This window comes from Salvelinus sp. IW2-2015, linkage group LG17 (assembly GCF_002910315.2).
Source record: "Salvelinus sp. IW2-2015 linkage group LG17, ASM291031v2, whole genome shotgun sequence".
In the NCBI taxonomy this organism is placed as follows: domain Eukaryota; kingdom Metazoa; phylum Chordata; class Actinopteri; order Salmoniformes; family Salmonidae; genus Salvelinus; species Salvelinus sp. IW2-2015.
Window position 1 is genome coordinate 30620848 of NC_036857.1, and position 16642 is coordinate 30637489.

The window sequence follows — 16642 nt, forward strand, 5'->3', positions numbered from 1 at the left end:
TATTTTTTTACTGAAATATCACATTTACATAAGTATTCAGACCCTTTACTCAGTACAAGCTTGGCACACCTGTATTTGGGGAGTTTCTCCCATTCTTCTCTGCAGATCCRCTCAAGTGCTCTCAGGRTGGATGGGGAGCGTCACTGCACAGCTATTTTCAGGTRTCTCGAAATATGTTAGATCGAGTTCAAGTCCGGATTCTGGCTGGGCCACTCAAGGACATTCAGAGACTTCAAATTAAATCAAATTGTATTTGTCACATGCGCCGAATACAACAGGTGTAGGATCTTACAGTGAAARGCTTACTTACAAGCCATTAACCAACAATGTTTTAAGAAGTTAAGAAAAAAAGAAAAAAGTGTTAAATAGAAAATAGTACAAATAATTAAACAGCAGCAGTGAAATAACAAGCGAGGCTATATACAAGGGGTACCGGTACAGAGTCAATGTGCYGGGGTAATTGAGGTAATATGTACTAGTAGGTAGAGTTAAAGTGACAATGCATAGATTATAAACAGAGAGAGTAGCAGCAGCGTAAGAAGGGTCTTGGTAGCCCTTTGATTAGATGTTCAGGAGTCTTATGGCTTGGGGGTAGAAGCTGTTAAGAAGCCTTTTGGACCTCGACTTGGTGCTCCGGTACCGCTTGCCGTGTGGCAGCAGAGAGAACAGTCTATGACCAGGGTGGCTGGAGTTTTTGATAATTTTTAGGGCCTTCCTGACACCACCTGGTATAGAGGTCCTGAATGGCAGGAAGTTTGGCCCCAGTGATGTACTGGGACGTACGCACTACCCTCTGTAGCGCCTTACGGTCGGAGGCCGAGCAGTTGCCATGCCAGGCTGAGATGCAACCCGTCAGGATGCTCTCGATTGTGCAGCTGTAGAACCTTTTGAGGATCTGAGGACCCATGCCAAATATTTTCAGTCTCCTGACGTGGAATAGGCTTTGCAATGCCCTCCACACAACTGTCTTAGTGTGTTTGGACCATGACAGTTTGTTGGTGATGTGGACACCAAGGAACTTGAAGCTCTCAACCTGCTCCACTACAGTCCTGTCAATGAGAATGGGGGCGTGCTTGGTCCTCCTTTTCCTGTAGTCCACAATCATCTCCTTTGTCTTGATCACATTGAGGGAGAGGTTGTTGTCCTGGCACACACYACCAGGTCTCTGACCTCCTCCCTATAGGCTGGGTCATTGTTGTCAGTGATCAGTCCTACCACTCGTGTCATTGGCAAACTTGATGGTGTTGGAGTCGTGTCTGGCCGTGCAGTCATGAGTGAACATGGAGTACAGGAGGGACTGCCCCCGTGTTGAGGATCAGCGTGACYGATGTGTTGTTACCTACCCTTACCACCTGGGGGTGGCCCATCAGGAAGTCCAAGATCCAGTTGCAGAGGGAGTGTTTAGTACCAGGGTCCTTAGCTTAGTGATGAGCTTTGAGGTCACGATGGTGTTGAACACTGAGCTGTAGTCAATTAATTGCATTCTCACATAGGTGTTCCTTTTGTCCGGGGGGGAAAGGGCATCTGTGGATCTGTTGGAGCGGTATGCAAATTGGAGTTGGTCTGGAGTTTCTGGGATAATGGTGTTGATGTGAGCCATGACCAGCCTTTCAAAGCACTTCATGGCTACAGATGTGAGTGCTACGAGTCGGTAGTCATTTAGGCAGGTTACCTTAGTGTTCTTGGGCACAGGGACTATGGTGGTCTGCTTAAAACATGTTGGTATTACAGACTCAGACAGGGAGAGGTTGAAAATGTCAGTGAAGACACTTGCCAGTTGGTCAGTCCATGCTCGGAGTACACATCCTGGTAATCCGTCTGGACCTGCGGCCTTGTGAATGTTGACCTGTTTAAAGGTCTTAATCACATCGGCTATGGGGAGCGTGATCACACAGTCGTCCGGAACGGCTGGTGCTGTCATGCATGTTTCAGTGTTACTTGCCTCAAAGCGAGCATGTAAGTAATTTAGCTCGTCTGGTAGGTTTGTGTCACTGGGCAGCTTGTGGCTGTGCTTCCCTTTGTAGTCTGTAATAGTTTGCATGCCCTGCCACATCCGGCAAACGTCGGAGTTGGTGTAGTACGATTCGATCTTAGTCCTGTATTGACACTTTGCCTGTTTGATGGTACGTTGGAGGGCATAGCTGGATATCTTATAGGCTTCCGGGTTAGAGTCCCGCTCCTTGAAAGCAGCAGCTCTACCCTTTAGCTCATTGCAGATGGTGCCTGTAATCCATGGCTTCTGGTTTGTATGCACGGTCACTGTGGAGACGACGTCATTCATGCACTTATTGATGAAGCTAGTGACGGTTGTGGTGTACTCCTCAATGCCATCAGAAGAATCCTGGAACATATTCCAGTCTGTGCTAGCAAAACAGTCCTGTAGCTTAGCATCTGCTTCATCTGACCACTTTCTTATTGACCGAGTCACTGGTGATTCCTGCTTTATAGTCAGACTTGCCAAATGGAGGGCGAGCCTTGTATGTGTGTCTGTGTGTGGAGTAAAGGTGGTCTAGAGTTTTTTTCCCCCTCTGGATGTACATTTAACATGCTGATAGAAATGTAAAACTGATTTGAGTTTCCTTGCATTAAAGTCCCCGGCCACTATGAGCACCGCCTCTGGATGAGCGTTTTCCTGTTTGCTTATGGCAGTATACAGCTCATTGAGTGCGGTCTTAGTGCCAGCATCGGTCTTGCGTGGTATATTGACAGTTACGAAAAATACAGATGTAAACTCTATTGGAAAATAGTGTGGTCTACAGCTTATCATGAGATACTCTACCTCAGGCGAGCAAAACCTTGAGACTTCCTTAGATTTCGTGTACCAGSTGTTGTTTACAAATATGCATAGGCCGCCTCCCCTTGTCTTACCAGAGGCTGCTGTTCAATCCTGCCGAAAAATCTTAAAACCCGCCAGATGTATGTTAATCATGTCGTTGTTCAGCCACGACTCGGTGAAACATAATATATTACAGTTATTAATGTCCCGTTGGTAGGATATACACTACCGTTCAAAAGTTCGGGGTCAGTTAGAAATGTCCTTGTTATTGAAAGAAAATCAATTTTTTTGTACATTAAAATAACATCAAATTGATCAGAAATACAATGTAGACATCGTTAATGATGTAAATGACTATTGAAGCTGGAAACGGCAGATATTTTATGGAATATCTACATAGGCGTAAAGAGGCCCACTATCAGCAACCATCACTCCTGTGTTCCAATGGCACGTTGTGTTAGCTAATCCAAGTATATAATATTAAAAGGCTAATTGATCATTAGAAAACCCTTTTGCAATTATGTTAGCACAGCTGAAAACTGTGGTCCTGATTAAAACAGCAATAAAACTGACCTTCTTTAGACTAGTCGAGTATTTGGAGCATCAGCATTTGTGGGTTCGATTACAGGCTCAAAATGGCCAGAAACAAAGAACTTTATTCTGAAATTTGTCAGTCTATTCTTATTCTGAGAAATGAAGGCTATTCCATGCGAGAAATTGCTAAGAAACTGAAGATCTCGTACAATGCTATGTACTACTCCCTTCAAAGAACAGCGCAAACTGGCTCTAACCAGAATAGAAAGAGGACTGGGAAGCCCCGGTGCACAACTGAACAAGAGGACAAGTACATTAGAGTGTCTAGTTTGAGAYACAGARGTCTCACAAGTCCTCAACTGGCAGTTTCATTAAATAGTACCCGCAAAACACCATTCTCAACGTCAACAGTGAAGAGCCGACTCKAGGATGCTGGACTGATTGGTGGAGTGCTGCTGAGATGGTTGTCCTTCTGGAAMGTTCTAGTGGTGTGGGGGCTGTACTTTGGCAAAGTGGGTGCYGTTATATCCTGCCCGTTTGGCCCTGTCCGGGGGTATCGTCGGATGGGGCCACAGTGTCTCCCYACCCCTCCTGTCTCAGCCTCCAGTATTTYTGCTGAAGTAATTTATGTGTCGGGGGGCTGTCTGTTATATCTGGAGTATTTCTCCTGTCTTATCTGGTGTCCTGTGTGAATTTAAGTATGCTCTCTCTAATTCTCTATTTCTTTCTTTCTCTCGGAGGACCTGAGCCCTAAGACAATGCCTCAGGACTACCTGGTCTGATGACTCCTTGCTGTCCCCAGTCCACCTGGCCGTGCTGTTGCTCCAGTTTCAACTGTTCTGCCTGCGGCTATGGAACCCTGACCTGTTCACCGGATGTGTTACCTGTTCAACTCTCTAGAGACAGCAGGAGCGGTAGAGATACTCTTTTCTACATTGTAGAATAATAGTGAAAACATCAACTATGAATTAACACCTCATTAATTGGCCTCAACCCAATTGAGATGGTTTGGGATGAGTTGGACCGCAGAGTGAAGGAAAAGCAGCCAACAAGTGCTCAGCATATGTGCAAACTCCTTCAAGACTATTGGAAAAMCATTCCAGGTGAAGCTTGTTGAGAGAATGCCAAGAGTGTGCAAAGCTGTCATCAAGGCAAAAGGTGGCTACTTTGAAGAATCTCAAATATAAAATATATTTTGATTGATTTAACACYCTTTTTTGGTTACTKCATGATTCCATGTGTTATTTCATAGTTTTGATGTCTTCACTATTATTCTACAATGTAGAAAATAGTCAATATAAAGATATAAAGAAAAACCCTTGAATGAGTAGGTGTCCAAACTTTTGACTGGTACTGTATATTTAAAAGGACTTTGTTGACTTACTGTGTGAGGTGAAGAAAACATTACTGAGAAGCCCAGCTGGGCTCRTTCCTACATTTGACATTTGTTAGAAGCAGGCCAGGTACTTCTATGCTCGCTCTGTCAACATTAACAGGACAGAGAGACCAGTCACATGCTCATTGCTCACATGGAGCGCGTAAATGATGGTATGAAATAAACCAAAACTTGTTTCTCACAAGTGTAGCAGGATGTGAACTCTGCAAACAACGTTTCCGCTCAGAGAAGGAGAACAGTAAATTACTGTAATTAATACATGCATTAACAGAAATTAATATAACCAAATGACAGGGATTAACAGTAAATTGCCTGTTTTAGAAACGGTAGGCTTCCACATGAGCATTCATTAAAGTGCATTGCGAGCCGACACTTTTAGCCTAGACTACTATTRTACTTTGCAGGGATTGGTGGGTCCGGCATTCTTTTTTTTGGGGGGGGGGGGGTTCGCCTAGGGTGGAATATCGTACCGGGCCTGATCATCGTTGATTAGTCTATATATTTAAAGTAAGAAAAGATTCCGTATCAAATTATACCATACCAGGTTAGATAGGATTGGCGCACTGTCCATTTGACACAACATTAGCGCATTATAGGCCTCAGAGCCAGAACAACCTTGTCGACTGCTGTTTAACGAGTCATGAATAGTCAGACATGTCCAAGGAAGACCGATGTATTTATTTACTAGCAAGCAATGAAAATGTGCATTGCATGAAAGTTCACACATCCCATAGCGCTCTACACCCCTGTGTATCTAGCGTTTTAGCTGCTGCTCGAGCATCAAAGCACAGTTGGAAAGAGAAGGAGATGTAGAAAGWTTGACAGACTAAGTCAGCAAAACAATTGCTTATAATCATTAGTAAACACTCCCGCTATTGTGTCAACTTTATCTACACTGAACAAAAATATAAACCCAACATGTAAAGTGTTGATTCCATGTTTCGTGAGCTGAAATAAAAGATCCCAGAAATGTGCAACACACACAAAAAGCGTATTTCTCAAGTTTACATCCCTGTTAGTGAGCATTTCTCGTTTGCCAAGATAATCCATCCACATGACAGGTGTGGCATATCAAGAAGCTGATTAAACAGCATGATCATTACACAGATGTACCTTGTTCTGGGGGCAATAAAAGGCCACTAAAAATGTGCAATTTTGTCACAACACAATGCCACAGATGTCTCAAGTTGAGGYAGTGTGCAATTGGCATGCTGACTGCAGGAATGTCCACCAGAACAATTCKCAGAGAATTTAATTTATCTACCATAAGCCGCCTCCAACGTCGTTTTAGGGAATTTGYCAGTACGTCCAACCGGCCTCACAACAGCAGACAGCGTGTATGGCGTCGTGTGGGTGAGCGGTTTGCTGATGTCAACCTTGTGAACAGAGTGCCCCATGGTGGTGGTGGGGTTACGGTATGGGKAGGCATAAGCTCGAGACAACCAACACAATTGCATTTTATCGATTTGAATGCACATAGATACCGTGACGAGATCCTGAGGCCCGTTGTCCAGCATGCCTAGTTAATTACAAAATATGTTTTTACCTTTAAATGCACGGCTCCATGTCGCAASGATCTGTACACAATTCCTGGAAGCTGAAAATGTCCCAGTTCTTCCATGGCCTGCATACTCACCAGACATGTCAAACATTGAGCATGTTTGGGATCCTGTGGATCAACGTGTACGACAGTGTGTTCCAGTTCCCGCCAATATTCAGCAACTTTGCACAGACATTGAAGGAGTGTGGGACAACATTCCACAACGAACAGCCTGATCAACTCTACGCGAAGGAGATGGATATGTGTCGCGCTGCATGAGGCAAAAGGTGGTCACACCAAATACTGACAGGTTTACTGATCCACGCCCAACCTTTTTTAAGGTATCTGTGACCAACAGATGCATTCCCAGTCATGTGAAATCCATAGACTAGGGCCTACAATTTTTTTTTCAAATGATTGATTTTCTTATATGAACTCGGTAAAAATCTTTGAATAGTTGCATGTTGCATTTATATATTTTTTCAGTATACATGAAAATAAAARTCATACAAATTGTTGAGAACAAAATGTAGGCCTATTTAAATTAGGGATGCACGATATATCYGTGAGCATATCGGAATTGGTCGATATTAGCTAAAAATGCCAACATCTAGTTTAACGCCGATMTGCAAAACCAATGTCAAAGCTGACGTGCATACCTATATAACGTAGGTAGYTGACGTAATGACGCCACGAAAAATACAGTGCTACACAGAGAAGCAGAAAAAATACTAAGCGCACACTTCCAACAACTAAACAAGTTCAAGTCCAGCAGTCATTTGAAAGAGTAAGAACATTTCAGRGAGARAACTCAAAGGCGAAATCCATTAATGCCAAGATAATGGAATTCATTGCCCTTGACAATCAACCGTTCCCTGTCGTGGAAATTTTTATAAAAATCCCCTGAAACAGCACCATCTAGTGGTCATAACCTGGTAATATCAGGATGTAGGATGTGATTGTAGTGGGGTGTGGCAGGGACGCCGTGGGTAGCTTTTCACTATTTCTTTGGATTCCTCATGTCTAACTCATAGCTAGAAAAAAGGTTTGGTCCAAATCAGATGTTAGGTACTATATTTATTGAATATTAAACGAATTCTATAAATTATAATGARCAATTTGTTTGCGATAAATAAGAAAACAAATTCAGAGATCAAATTATATTTCAACAAAATAAATGTTGCAAAGACTAATTGTATCTGTGTTTCTACAACAGAAACAATTTCAGAACAAGCAAAGAATGTGGGTGTCTAAATCTTCCTTCTTGTGCTTTGAGGTAAAACGCCTCCACATAAATCCTTTTCATTATATCCATTTCAGACATGCGATAGCCTACATATGAGTCAGACTCAGTGAGTCCACCCATCTATTTAAGCTTCCATTCATCCAAGGTGACATGGAAACATCAAAAGAAGTCAGCTCAGCCAGTGGGCCCTATTCCAATCGCTCTCTCGGAGCCTGCCGGCAATGTCCCCGTCGCTGTTAACTTGGTCTGCGTCCCAATTCCCAAATGGCCAGGGGAGCGAGCAGGTCGAGCGGGTCTCTGTCTATAATCAGCTACAGGCCCGCAGTGTTTGATGCAGCCTGCTAGGAAACTAGCTAAACAAACTGTATTAATAGTTCTCTCTGCCTGCAGGCAGGGAGCCAAAGGACTCAGGAATCTACAGGGCTAGAGTTGCCAGGGTTAGAGGGTAGGGGAGACCCCACAAAAGGCTTAGAGGGAGGGAGAGGGTAAGACACAGAGAAGAAAGAAAGAAAGAAAGAAAGAAAGAAAGAAAGAAAGAAAGAAAGAAAGAAAGAAAGAAGAAAAGAAAGAAAAGAAAGAAGAGAGAAAAGAAAGAAAAGAAAGAAAAGAAAGAAAAGAAAGAAGAAAAGAAAGAAAGAAAAGAAGAAAAGAAAGAAAGAAAAGAGAGAAAAGAGAGAAAAGAAAGAAAAGAAATTAAGAAAGAAAGAAAAGAAAGAAAGAGTGTGGTTTGCTGTGTGGTGGTCATGTATTGGTTGACTCACGGACTTTACTGTGAGATCAAAGAGTATTTGGTAGCTCAAACAGGACATGACCAATGATGTATATAAACCCTGGATTGCTGATCCTTTGTATTGGCCATTGAGAGGCTTTGAAGCCACAGGTCGGCCATATTGGCACTCCCCAGTAGGAGCAGTCCTCCAAAGGAATGAATGTCATTTTTACGGTATTTACGTGAGATGTTTCGTGCACAAAAASTATTTGTAGCGGTGTCAGTATCATTAGTCATCTAAAAAAGTATACTTTAAAAGGAAACGTTTTAATATATACTGAACAAAATAATAAACAACATGCAAAGTGTCCCATGTTTTATAAGCTGAAATGAAAGATCCCAGAAGTTTTCCATCCTCACAAAAAGCTTATTTCTCAAAAATTGTGCACAAATTTGTTTACATCCCTGCTAGTGAGCATTTCTCCTTTGCCAAGACAATCCATCCACCTGACAGGTGTGGCATATCAAGAAGCTGATTAAAACAGCATGATCATTAACACAGGTGGTCCTTGAGCTGGGGACAGTAAAAGGCCACTCTAATATGTGCCGTGTTGTCACAGCACAATGCCACTAATGTCTCAAATTTAGAGGGAGAGTGCAATTGGCATACTGACTGCAGGAATGTCCACCATAGCTGTTGCCAGAGAATTTAATGTTAATTTCTCTACCATAAGCCGCCACCAACGTTGTTTAAGAGAATTTGTCAGTACGTCCAACCGACACCACAATTGCAGACTACAATCAACAGCCTGATGAATTCTATGCAAAGGAAATGTGTTGCGCTGCATGAGGAAATGGTGGTCACACCAGATACTAACTGGTTTTCTAAACCACGCCCCAACTTTTTTTAAAGTACACTATATATAGTGTGTGGACACCGATTCAAATGAGTGGATTCTGCCATTTCAGCCACACCCATTGCTGACAGGTGTATACAAATCGAGCACACAGCCATGCYATCTCCATAGACAAACATTGGCAGTGGAATGGCCTTACTGAAAAGCTCAGTGACTTTCAACGTGGCACGGTATTAGGACAGTGCCACCTTTCCAACAAGTTTGTACGTAAAATGTCTGCCCTTGTTAGAGGTGCCCTGGTCAACTTTAAGTGCCATTATTCCAAACTGCCTCTGGAAGCAACATCAGCACAAGAACTGTTTGTCGGGAGCTTGATGAAATGGGTTTCCATGGCGGGGCAGAACCTCACAAGCCTAAGATCACCATGCGCAATATCAAGTGTCGTCTGGAGTGGTGTAAAGCTCGCCGCCATTGGACTCTGGAGCAGTGGAAACGCATTCTCTGGAGTTATGAATCACGCTTCACCATCTGGCAGTCTGACGGACAAATCTGGGTTTCGCAGATGCCAGGAGAACGCTACCTGCCTGAATGCATAATGCCAACTGTAAAGTTTGGTGGGGGAGGAATAATGGGCTGGGGTTGTTTTCATGGTTCCGGCTAGCCCCCTTAGTTCCAGTGATGGGAAATCTTAATGCTACAGCATACAATGACATTCTAGACGAGTCGGTGTTCCAACTTTGTGGTAACAGTTTGGGAAAGGCCCKTTCCTGTTTCAGCATGACAATGCCCCTGTGTACAAAGCGAGGTCCATACAGAAATTGTTTGTTGAGATCGTGTGGAAGAACTTGCCTGTACAGAGCCCTGACCTCAACCACATCTAACACCTTTGGGATGAATTGGAACGCAGACTGCCGGCCAGGCCTAATCGCCAAACATTAGTGCCCGACCTCACTAATGCTCGTGGCTGAATGGAAGCAAGACCCCCGCAGCAATGTTCCAACATCTAGTGGAAAGCCTTCCCAGAAGAGTGTACAGTCGTGGCCAAAAGTTTTGAGAATGACACAAATATTAATTTTCACAAAGTCTGCTGCCTCAGTGTCTTTAGATATTTTTGTCAGATGTTACTATGGAATACTGAAGTATAATTACAAGCATTTCATAGGTGTCAAAGGATTTTATTGACAATTACATGAAGTTGATGCAAAGAGTCAATATTTGCAGTGTTGACCTTTCTTTTTCAAGACCTCTGCAATCCGCCCTGGCATGCTGTCAATTAACTTCTGGGCCACATCCTGACTGATGGCAGTCCATTCTTGCATAATCAATGCTTGGAGTTTGTCAGAATTTGTGGGTTTTTGTTTGTCCACCCGCCTCTTGAGGATTGACCACAAGTTCTCAATGGGATTAAGGTCTGGGGAGTTTCCTGGCCATGGACCCAAAATATCTATGTTTTTGTTCCCCGAGCCACTTAGTTATCACTTTTGCCTTATGGCAAGGTGCTCCATCATGCTGGAAAACGCATTGTTCGTCACCAAACTGTTCCTGGATGGTTGGGAGGACGTGTTGGTACCATTCTTTATTCATGGCTGTGTTCTTAGGCAAAATTGTTAGTGAGCCCACACCCTTGGCTGAGAAGCAACCCCACACATGAATGGTCTCAGGATGCTTTACTGTTGGCATGACACAGGACTGATGGTAGCGCTCACCTTGTCTTCTCCGGACAAGCTTTTTTCCGGATGCCCCAAACATCGGAAAGGGGATTCATCAGAGAAAATGACTTTCCCCAGTCCTCAGCAGTCCAATCCCTGTACCTTTGCAGAAATATCAGTCTGTCCCTGATGTTTTTCCTGGAGAGAAGTGGCTTCTTTGCTGCCCTTCTTGACACCATGCCATCCTCCAAAAGTCTTTGCCTGCCGATGCACTCACACACTGCCTGCTGCCATTCCTGAGCAAGCTCTGTACTGGTGGTGCCTCGATCCCGCAGCTGAATCAACTTTAGGAGACGGTCCTGGCGCTTGCTGAACTTTCTTGAGGGCCCTGAAGCCTTCTTCACAACAATTGAAACGCTCTCCTTGAAGTTCTTGATGATCCAATAAATTGTTGATTTAGGTGCAATCTAACTGGCAGCAATATCCTTGTCTGTGAAGCCTTTTTGTGCTAAGCAATGATGACGGCACGTGTTTCATTGCAGGTAACCATGGTTGTCAGAGGAAGAACAATGATTCCAAGCACCACCCTCCTTTTGAAGCTTCCAGTCTGTTATTCGAACTCAATCAGCATGACAGAGTGATCTCCAGCCTTGTCCTCGTCAAACACTCACACCTGTGTTACGATGAGAATCACTGACATGATGTCAGCTGGTCCTTTTGTGGCAGGGCTGAAATGCAGTGGAAATGTTTTTGGGGGATTCAGTTCATTTGCATGGCAAAGAGGGACTTTGCAATTAATTGCAATTAATCTGATCACTCTTCATAACATTCTGGAGTATATGCGAATTGCCATCATACAAACTGAGGCAGCAAACTTTGTGAAAATTTATATTTGTGTCATTCTCAAAACTTTTGGCCACGACTGTAGGCTGTTATAGCAGCAATGGGGGAAGCAACTCCATATTAATGCCCATGATTTTGAAATTAAATGTTCAATTAGCAGGAGTCCACATACACGACATGACCAAAAGTATCGGTGACCAACAGATTCATTTCTGTATTCCTAGTCATGTGAAATCCATAGATTAGGGCCTAACGAATTTATTTCAATTGACTGATTTCCTTATAAGAACTGTAACTCAGTATGTTTTAAAAAATCATCTGTGTATTTAAAAAAGTATATATATATATATATATTTACCTCAGAAAATAGGCATATAATTTAAAAAGTATTAATTAAAAAAACAATATGCAATATTGCCTGGTTGCTAAAATACTAATAGTTCGCCTAATTTCAATTTATGTGACKAAACAAGCAATTGTGTAGAGTAGGTATTCTCCAGGGGTACGCGCAATGCAGTCGGAGGTAAGCCAAATAAAAATGTGATTCACATTTAAAAATAATTTTGAAATACATTTCCCCCCCCCCACATTTTCAAACAGTCCATTTATATTTTCCAACGGGGCTATGCATTTGGGTGAGGTTTTTGACTCGCCTGAGTAGCCTCCTTTCACTGCAAAAAAWTTAATTAAACCATCTAGTGTTCAATGAAATAACACAATGTCAAATACAGGTAGCCTTGTCAAATAATTAACATCCAATCACATTACTCTCTCGTGGGAATTCCACTAACGGTCCGTATGTAGTCAAACGTAGCTGCTGCTCATTCCATTTGCTAAAAAATTGATAAATGATTTTTTTTTTTTAAGTTAGGCCCGTGTCCATGGAGACATACATACCAGCTCTACTGGTAGTACTGCTACGACCAGCAATACTACACCTGCACCTGTCGACAACACAAGTTGTTCAGCTTCCACAAGCACATCCAATGCTAACATCAGTAATTCTACATGTTGTTGTTAGCCCAGCTAGCATGGACACTTACAGTTGTGAATCTGACGCAGCCAAAGAGCTACAGCCAGGGAAAGCACCGAACAACAGACAGGGACGCTGGACAATCGAAGAGGTGCAAATATGATGAGAACTACATTGATTTGGGGTTCACTTATATTGGGTGCCTTTCCTCAGTTCTTTTGCACATATAACACACTGTGGCGATCTCACAACTCGATGAAACCTTCACTCTTGTGCAGACATTTAGATGTAAAACATGCAAATTTGAAATAAAGCTACAGGAGTTTTTGAGCGAGAATTAAGTCGACTTTCGAGTAGTAAGACATGTATAAACTGCAACAGATACCATTAATAAGAAGGTGCTAGAAGCGTCTTATATGTTGAGCTACCGAGTGGCTAGGACAGGCAAGRCCCATACTATTGTGGAGGACTTAATTATTCCTGCTGCAGAGGATATGGCTAGGACAATGCCGGGGGAAAAGGACAAAACTATCCAGACAATGCCTTCATCAAACAACACTGTTTCACAACGCATCAGTGACAAGGCAGGAGATGTTTTGAAACAACTACTGGTTCGCAAACAAGCCAGTGAATTATATGAGTTACATCTGGATGAGTCAACAGACGTGGCGGGCCTGGCACATGTCCATTGCGTTTATGGGGGGGGGGGGTCAATTAAGGAAGACAACCTTTTCTGCAAACTACTGGAAACCAGGACAACAGGAGAGGATATTTTTAAAGTACTGGGCAGCTTTCTGACATCAAATGGACTTTGGTGGTCTAGATGTGTTGGTATCTGTACTGATGGTGCAAAAGCGATGACGGGGAGACATAGTGGAGTGGTAACGCGCGTACAAGCAGTTGCTCCCGACACCACTTGGGTACACTGCAGCATCCACCGAGAGGCTCTTGCTGCCAAGGGAATGCCTGACATCTTGAAAGATGTTTTGGACACTACAGTGAAAATGGTTAACTTTGTTAAATCAAGGCCACTGAACTCTCGTGTATTTTCTGCACTATGCAATGATATGGGCAGTGACCACGTAACGCTTTTACAACATACAGAAGTGCGCTGGTTATTAAGGGGCAAAGTATTGACACGAGAGACAGGCTTAAAGTTGTCTTTACTGACCATAATTTTCACTTGTCTGACCGCTTGCATGATAACGAGTTTCTCGCCTGAATGATCGGAATCTAGGATTACAGGGACTCTCCGCAACTATATTCAATATGCAGGACACAATTGAGGCTATGATTAAGAAGTTGGAGCTCTTTTCTGTCTGCCTTAACAAGMACAACACACAGGTCTTTCCATCATTGTATGATTTTTGTGTGTGCAAATAAACTCACGCTTACGGACAATGTCAAATGTGATATAGCGAAGCACCTGAGTGAGTTGGGTGCGCAATTACGCAGGTACTTTCCCGAAACGGATGACACAAACAACTGGATTCGTTATTCCTTTAATGCCCTGCCTCCAGTCCACTTACCGATATCTGAACAAGAGAGCCTCATCAAAATTTCAACAAGCGGTTCTGTGAAAATTTTATTTAATCAGAAGCCACTGCCTGATTTCTGGATTGGGCTGCGCTCGGAGCATCTTGCCTTGCCAAATCGGGCTGTTAAGACACTGATGCCTATTGCAACCACGTACCTATGTGAGAGTGGATTCTCAGCCCTCACTAGCATTAAATCTAAATACAGGCACAGACTGTGTGTGGAATATTATTTAAGACTGAGCCTCTCTCCAATACAACCCAAAATTGCAGAGTTATGTGCATCCTTTCAAGCACACCCTTCTCATTAACCTGTGGTGAGTTATTCACAATTTTCGATGAACAAATAAAGTTTTATATGCAAGATAGCTAAATAAAGAGCAAAATGATTGATTATTATTACTATTATTAGATTATTATTTGTACCCTGGTCCTATAAGAGCTCTTTGTCACATGAGCCGGGTTGTGACAAACTCACTCATTCTTATGTTTAATAAATGTATAGTATAGTGTGTATGTGGCAGACTTACAATGATGGCAAAAAATAACATTTGAGAGTGCGCTGACCCTGGTGCTAGAGGAGGTACGCAGCTGGAGGTTGAATGTTTGAAGGGGTACGGAACTATAAAAACTTTGGGAACCACTGGTGTAGAGAATCATTGTACCATCTAAAGCGGAGTGAAATATATTTTCAATAACCAAAATTATTGTATTTTCAGCTGTTAGAAGCTGGTGTACAAAAACGAAGACGCAAACACTGAACTTAAGAATGGGAAGCATAGAAAATCTACACATCATAGACTTGCTTTCAATAAGAATGACAGATCCATAACTGACATTTCTATGTGAATTTGGTCGGGGGTTGTTAAAAAAGTTGCATATTGCAGCTTTACGTTGTCTGTAATATAATAAATATGGCAAAAACAAAAATGTATACATCATAAATTAATTTCTATAGCTTCCAAAATATATATTTTCTACAATCGTGGGGGACTGCCAAGATGGAGGCATGGTGGCTGTGGCCTCCATCATTCTTTAACGGAAGAAGTTTGGAACCACCAAGACTCATTCTAGAGCCCGGCCAAACTGAGCAATCGGGGTAGAAGGGCCTTGGTCAGGGAGGTGACCAAGAAACCGATGGTTACTCTGACAGAGCTCCAGGGTTCCTCTGTGGAGATGGTTGTCCTTCTGGAATGTTCTCCCATCTCTGCAGCACTCCAATAATCAGGCCTTTATGGTAGAGTGGCTAGACGTAAGCCACTCCTCAGTAAAAGCCACATGACAGCCCGCTTGGAGTTTGCCAAAAGGCACCTAAAGGACTCTCAGACCATGAGAAACAAGATTCTCTGGTCTGATGAAACCAAGATGTAGCTCTTTGGCCTGAATGCCAAGTGTCACATCTGGAGGAAACCAGGCACTGCTTATCACCTGGCCAATACCATCCCTACGATGAAGCATGGTGGTGGCAGCATCATGCTGTGAGGATGTTTTTCAGCGTCAGGGACTGGGAGAATAGTCAGGATCGAGGGAAATATGAACAGAGCAAAGTACAGAGAGATCCTTGATGAAAACCTGCCCTAGAGCGCTCAGGACCTCAGACTGGGGCAAAGGTTCACCTTCTAACAGAACAACGACCCTAAGTACATAGCCACTCCTGCATTGTATTGGCTTCGGGACAAGTCTTTGAATGTCGTTGAGTGGCCCAGCCAGAGCTCAGACTTGAACCCGATCTTACATCCCTGGAGAGACCTGAAAATGGCTGTGCAGCGACGCTCCCCATCCAACCTGACAGAGCTTGAGAGGATCTGAAGAGAAGAATGGGAGAAACCTGCCAAGCTTGTAGCGTCAAACCCAGGAAGACTCGAGGCTGTAATCGCTGCCGAAGGTGCTTCAACAAAGTACTGAGTAAAGGGTATGAATACTTACGTAAATGTGATAACAGTTCTTTTTATTTAATACATTTGCAAAAATGTATAAAAACCTGTTTTTGCTTTGTCATTATGGGGTATTGTGTGGAGGGGGGGAAAAAAAACAATTAAATAKATTTTAGAATATGGCTGTAACCTACATTTTATTTGAAAAAGTCAAGGGGTCTGAATATTTTCTGAACGCACTGTATATAAATCATTGGACAGGACAGACGAGGTGCTAGCGCCCTCAGTTGCAACCCTGTGAGGGTTGACTAACAAGAGAAATCTAGGCTGCTGCCTGGAACACATGAAACCCTATATGCTCGCGCGTCTGCATAACTGCCCAGGTCTTTAAGCTAAATCCATGGCAGAGCAGACAGACAATGCAAGACAAACGATCCACCAGTGACATTTTTCTGCAATGAAATTGGAAACACTTGAATGTCTATTTATTAGATGGATCATCAGCTTTTGAACGGAAGGGAATGGGTTGTATGGCCCAAGTTGTTTTGATGCCAAAACTACAACGCTTAAACAAGACAGACTTGTCCAATAACTGAGACATTTGATCTCTGTGTTATGAACAACTGGTAGGCTGCATCTGGGCTATGAACTTTAAGGCGGTTTAAACACCCTGTATTTAATGTACATTCATTAGTTTTGTTTCTGTTGAG

General features: G+C 42.9%; 1 protein-coding gene across 2 annotated transcripts in view; it reads right to left on the bottom strand.

Annotated features, from left to right (window-relative positions):
- Nucleotides 1-16642, bottom strand: part of LOC111976692 (cyclic AMP-dependent transcription factor ATF-7) — a 47044-nt gene that overhangs the window by 26070 nt on the left and 4332 nt on the right. The gene's annotated exons all lie outside the window — the stretch shown is intronic.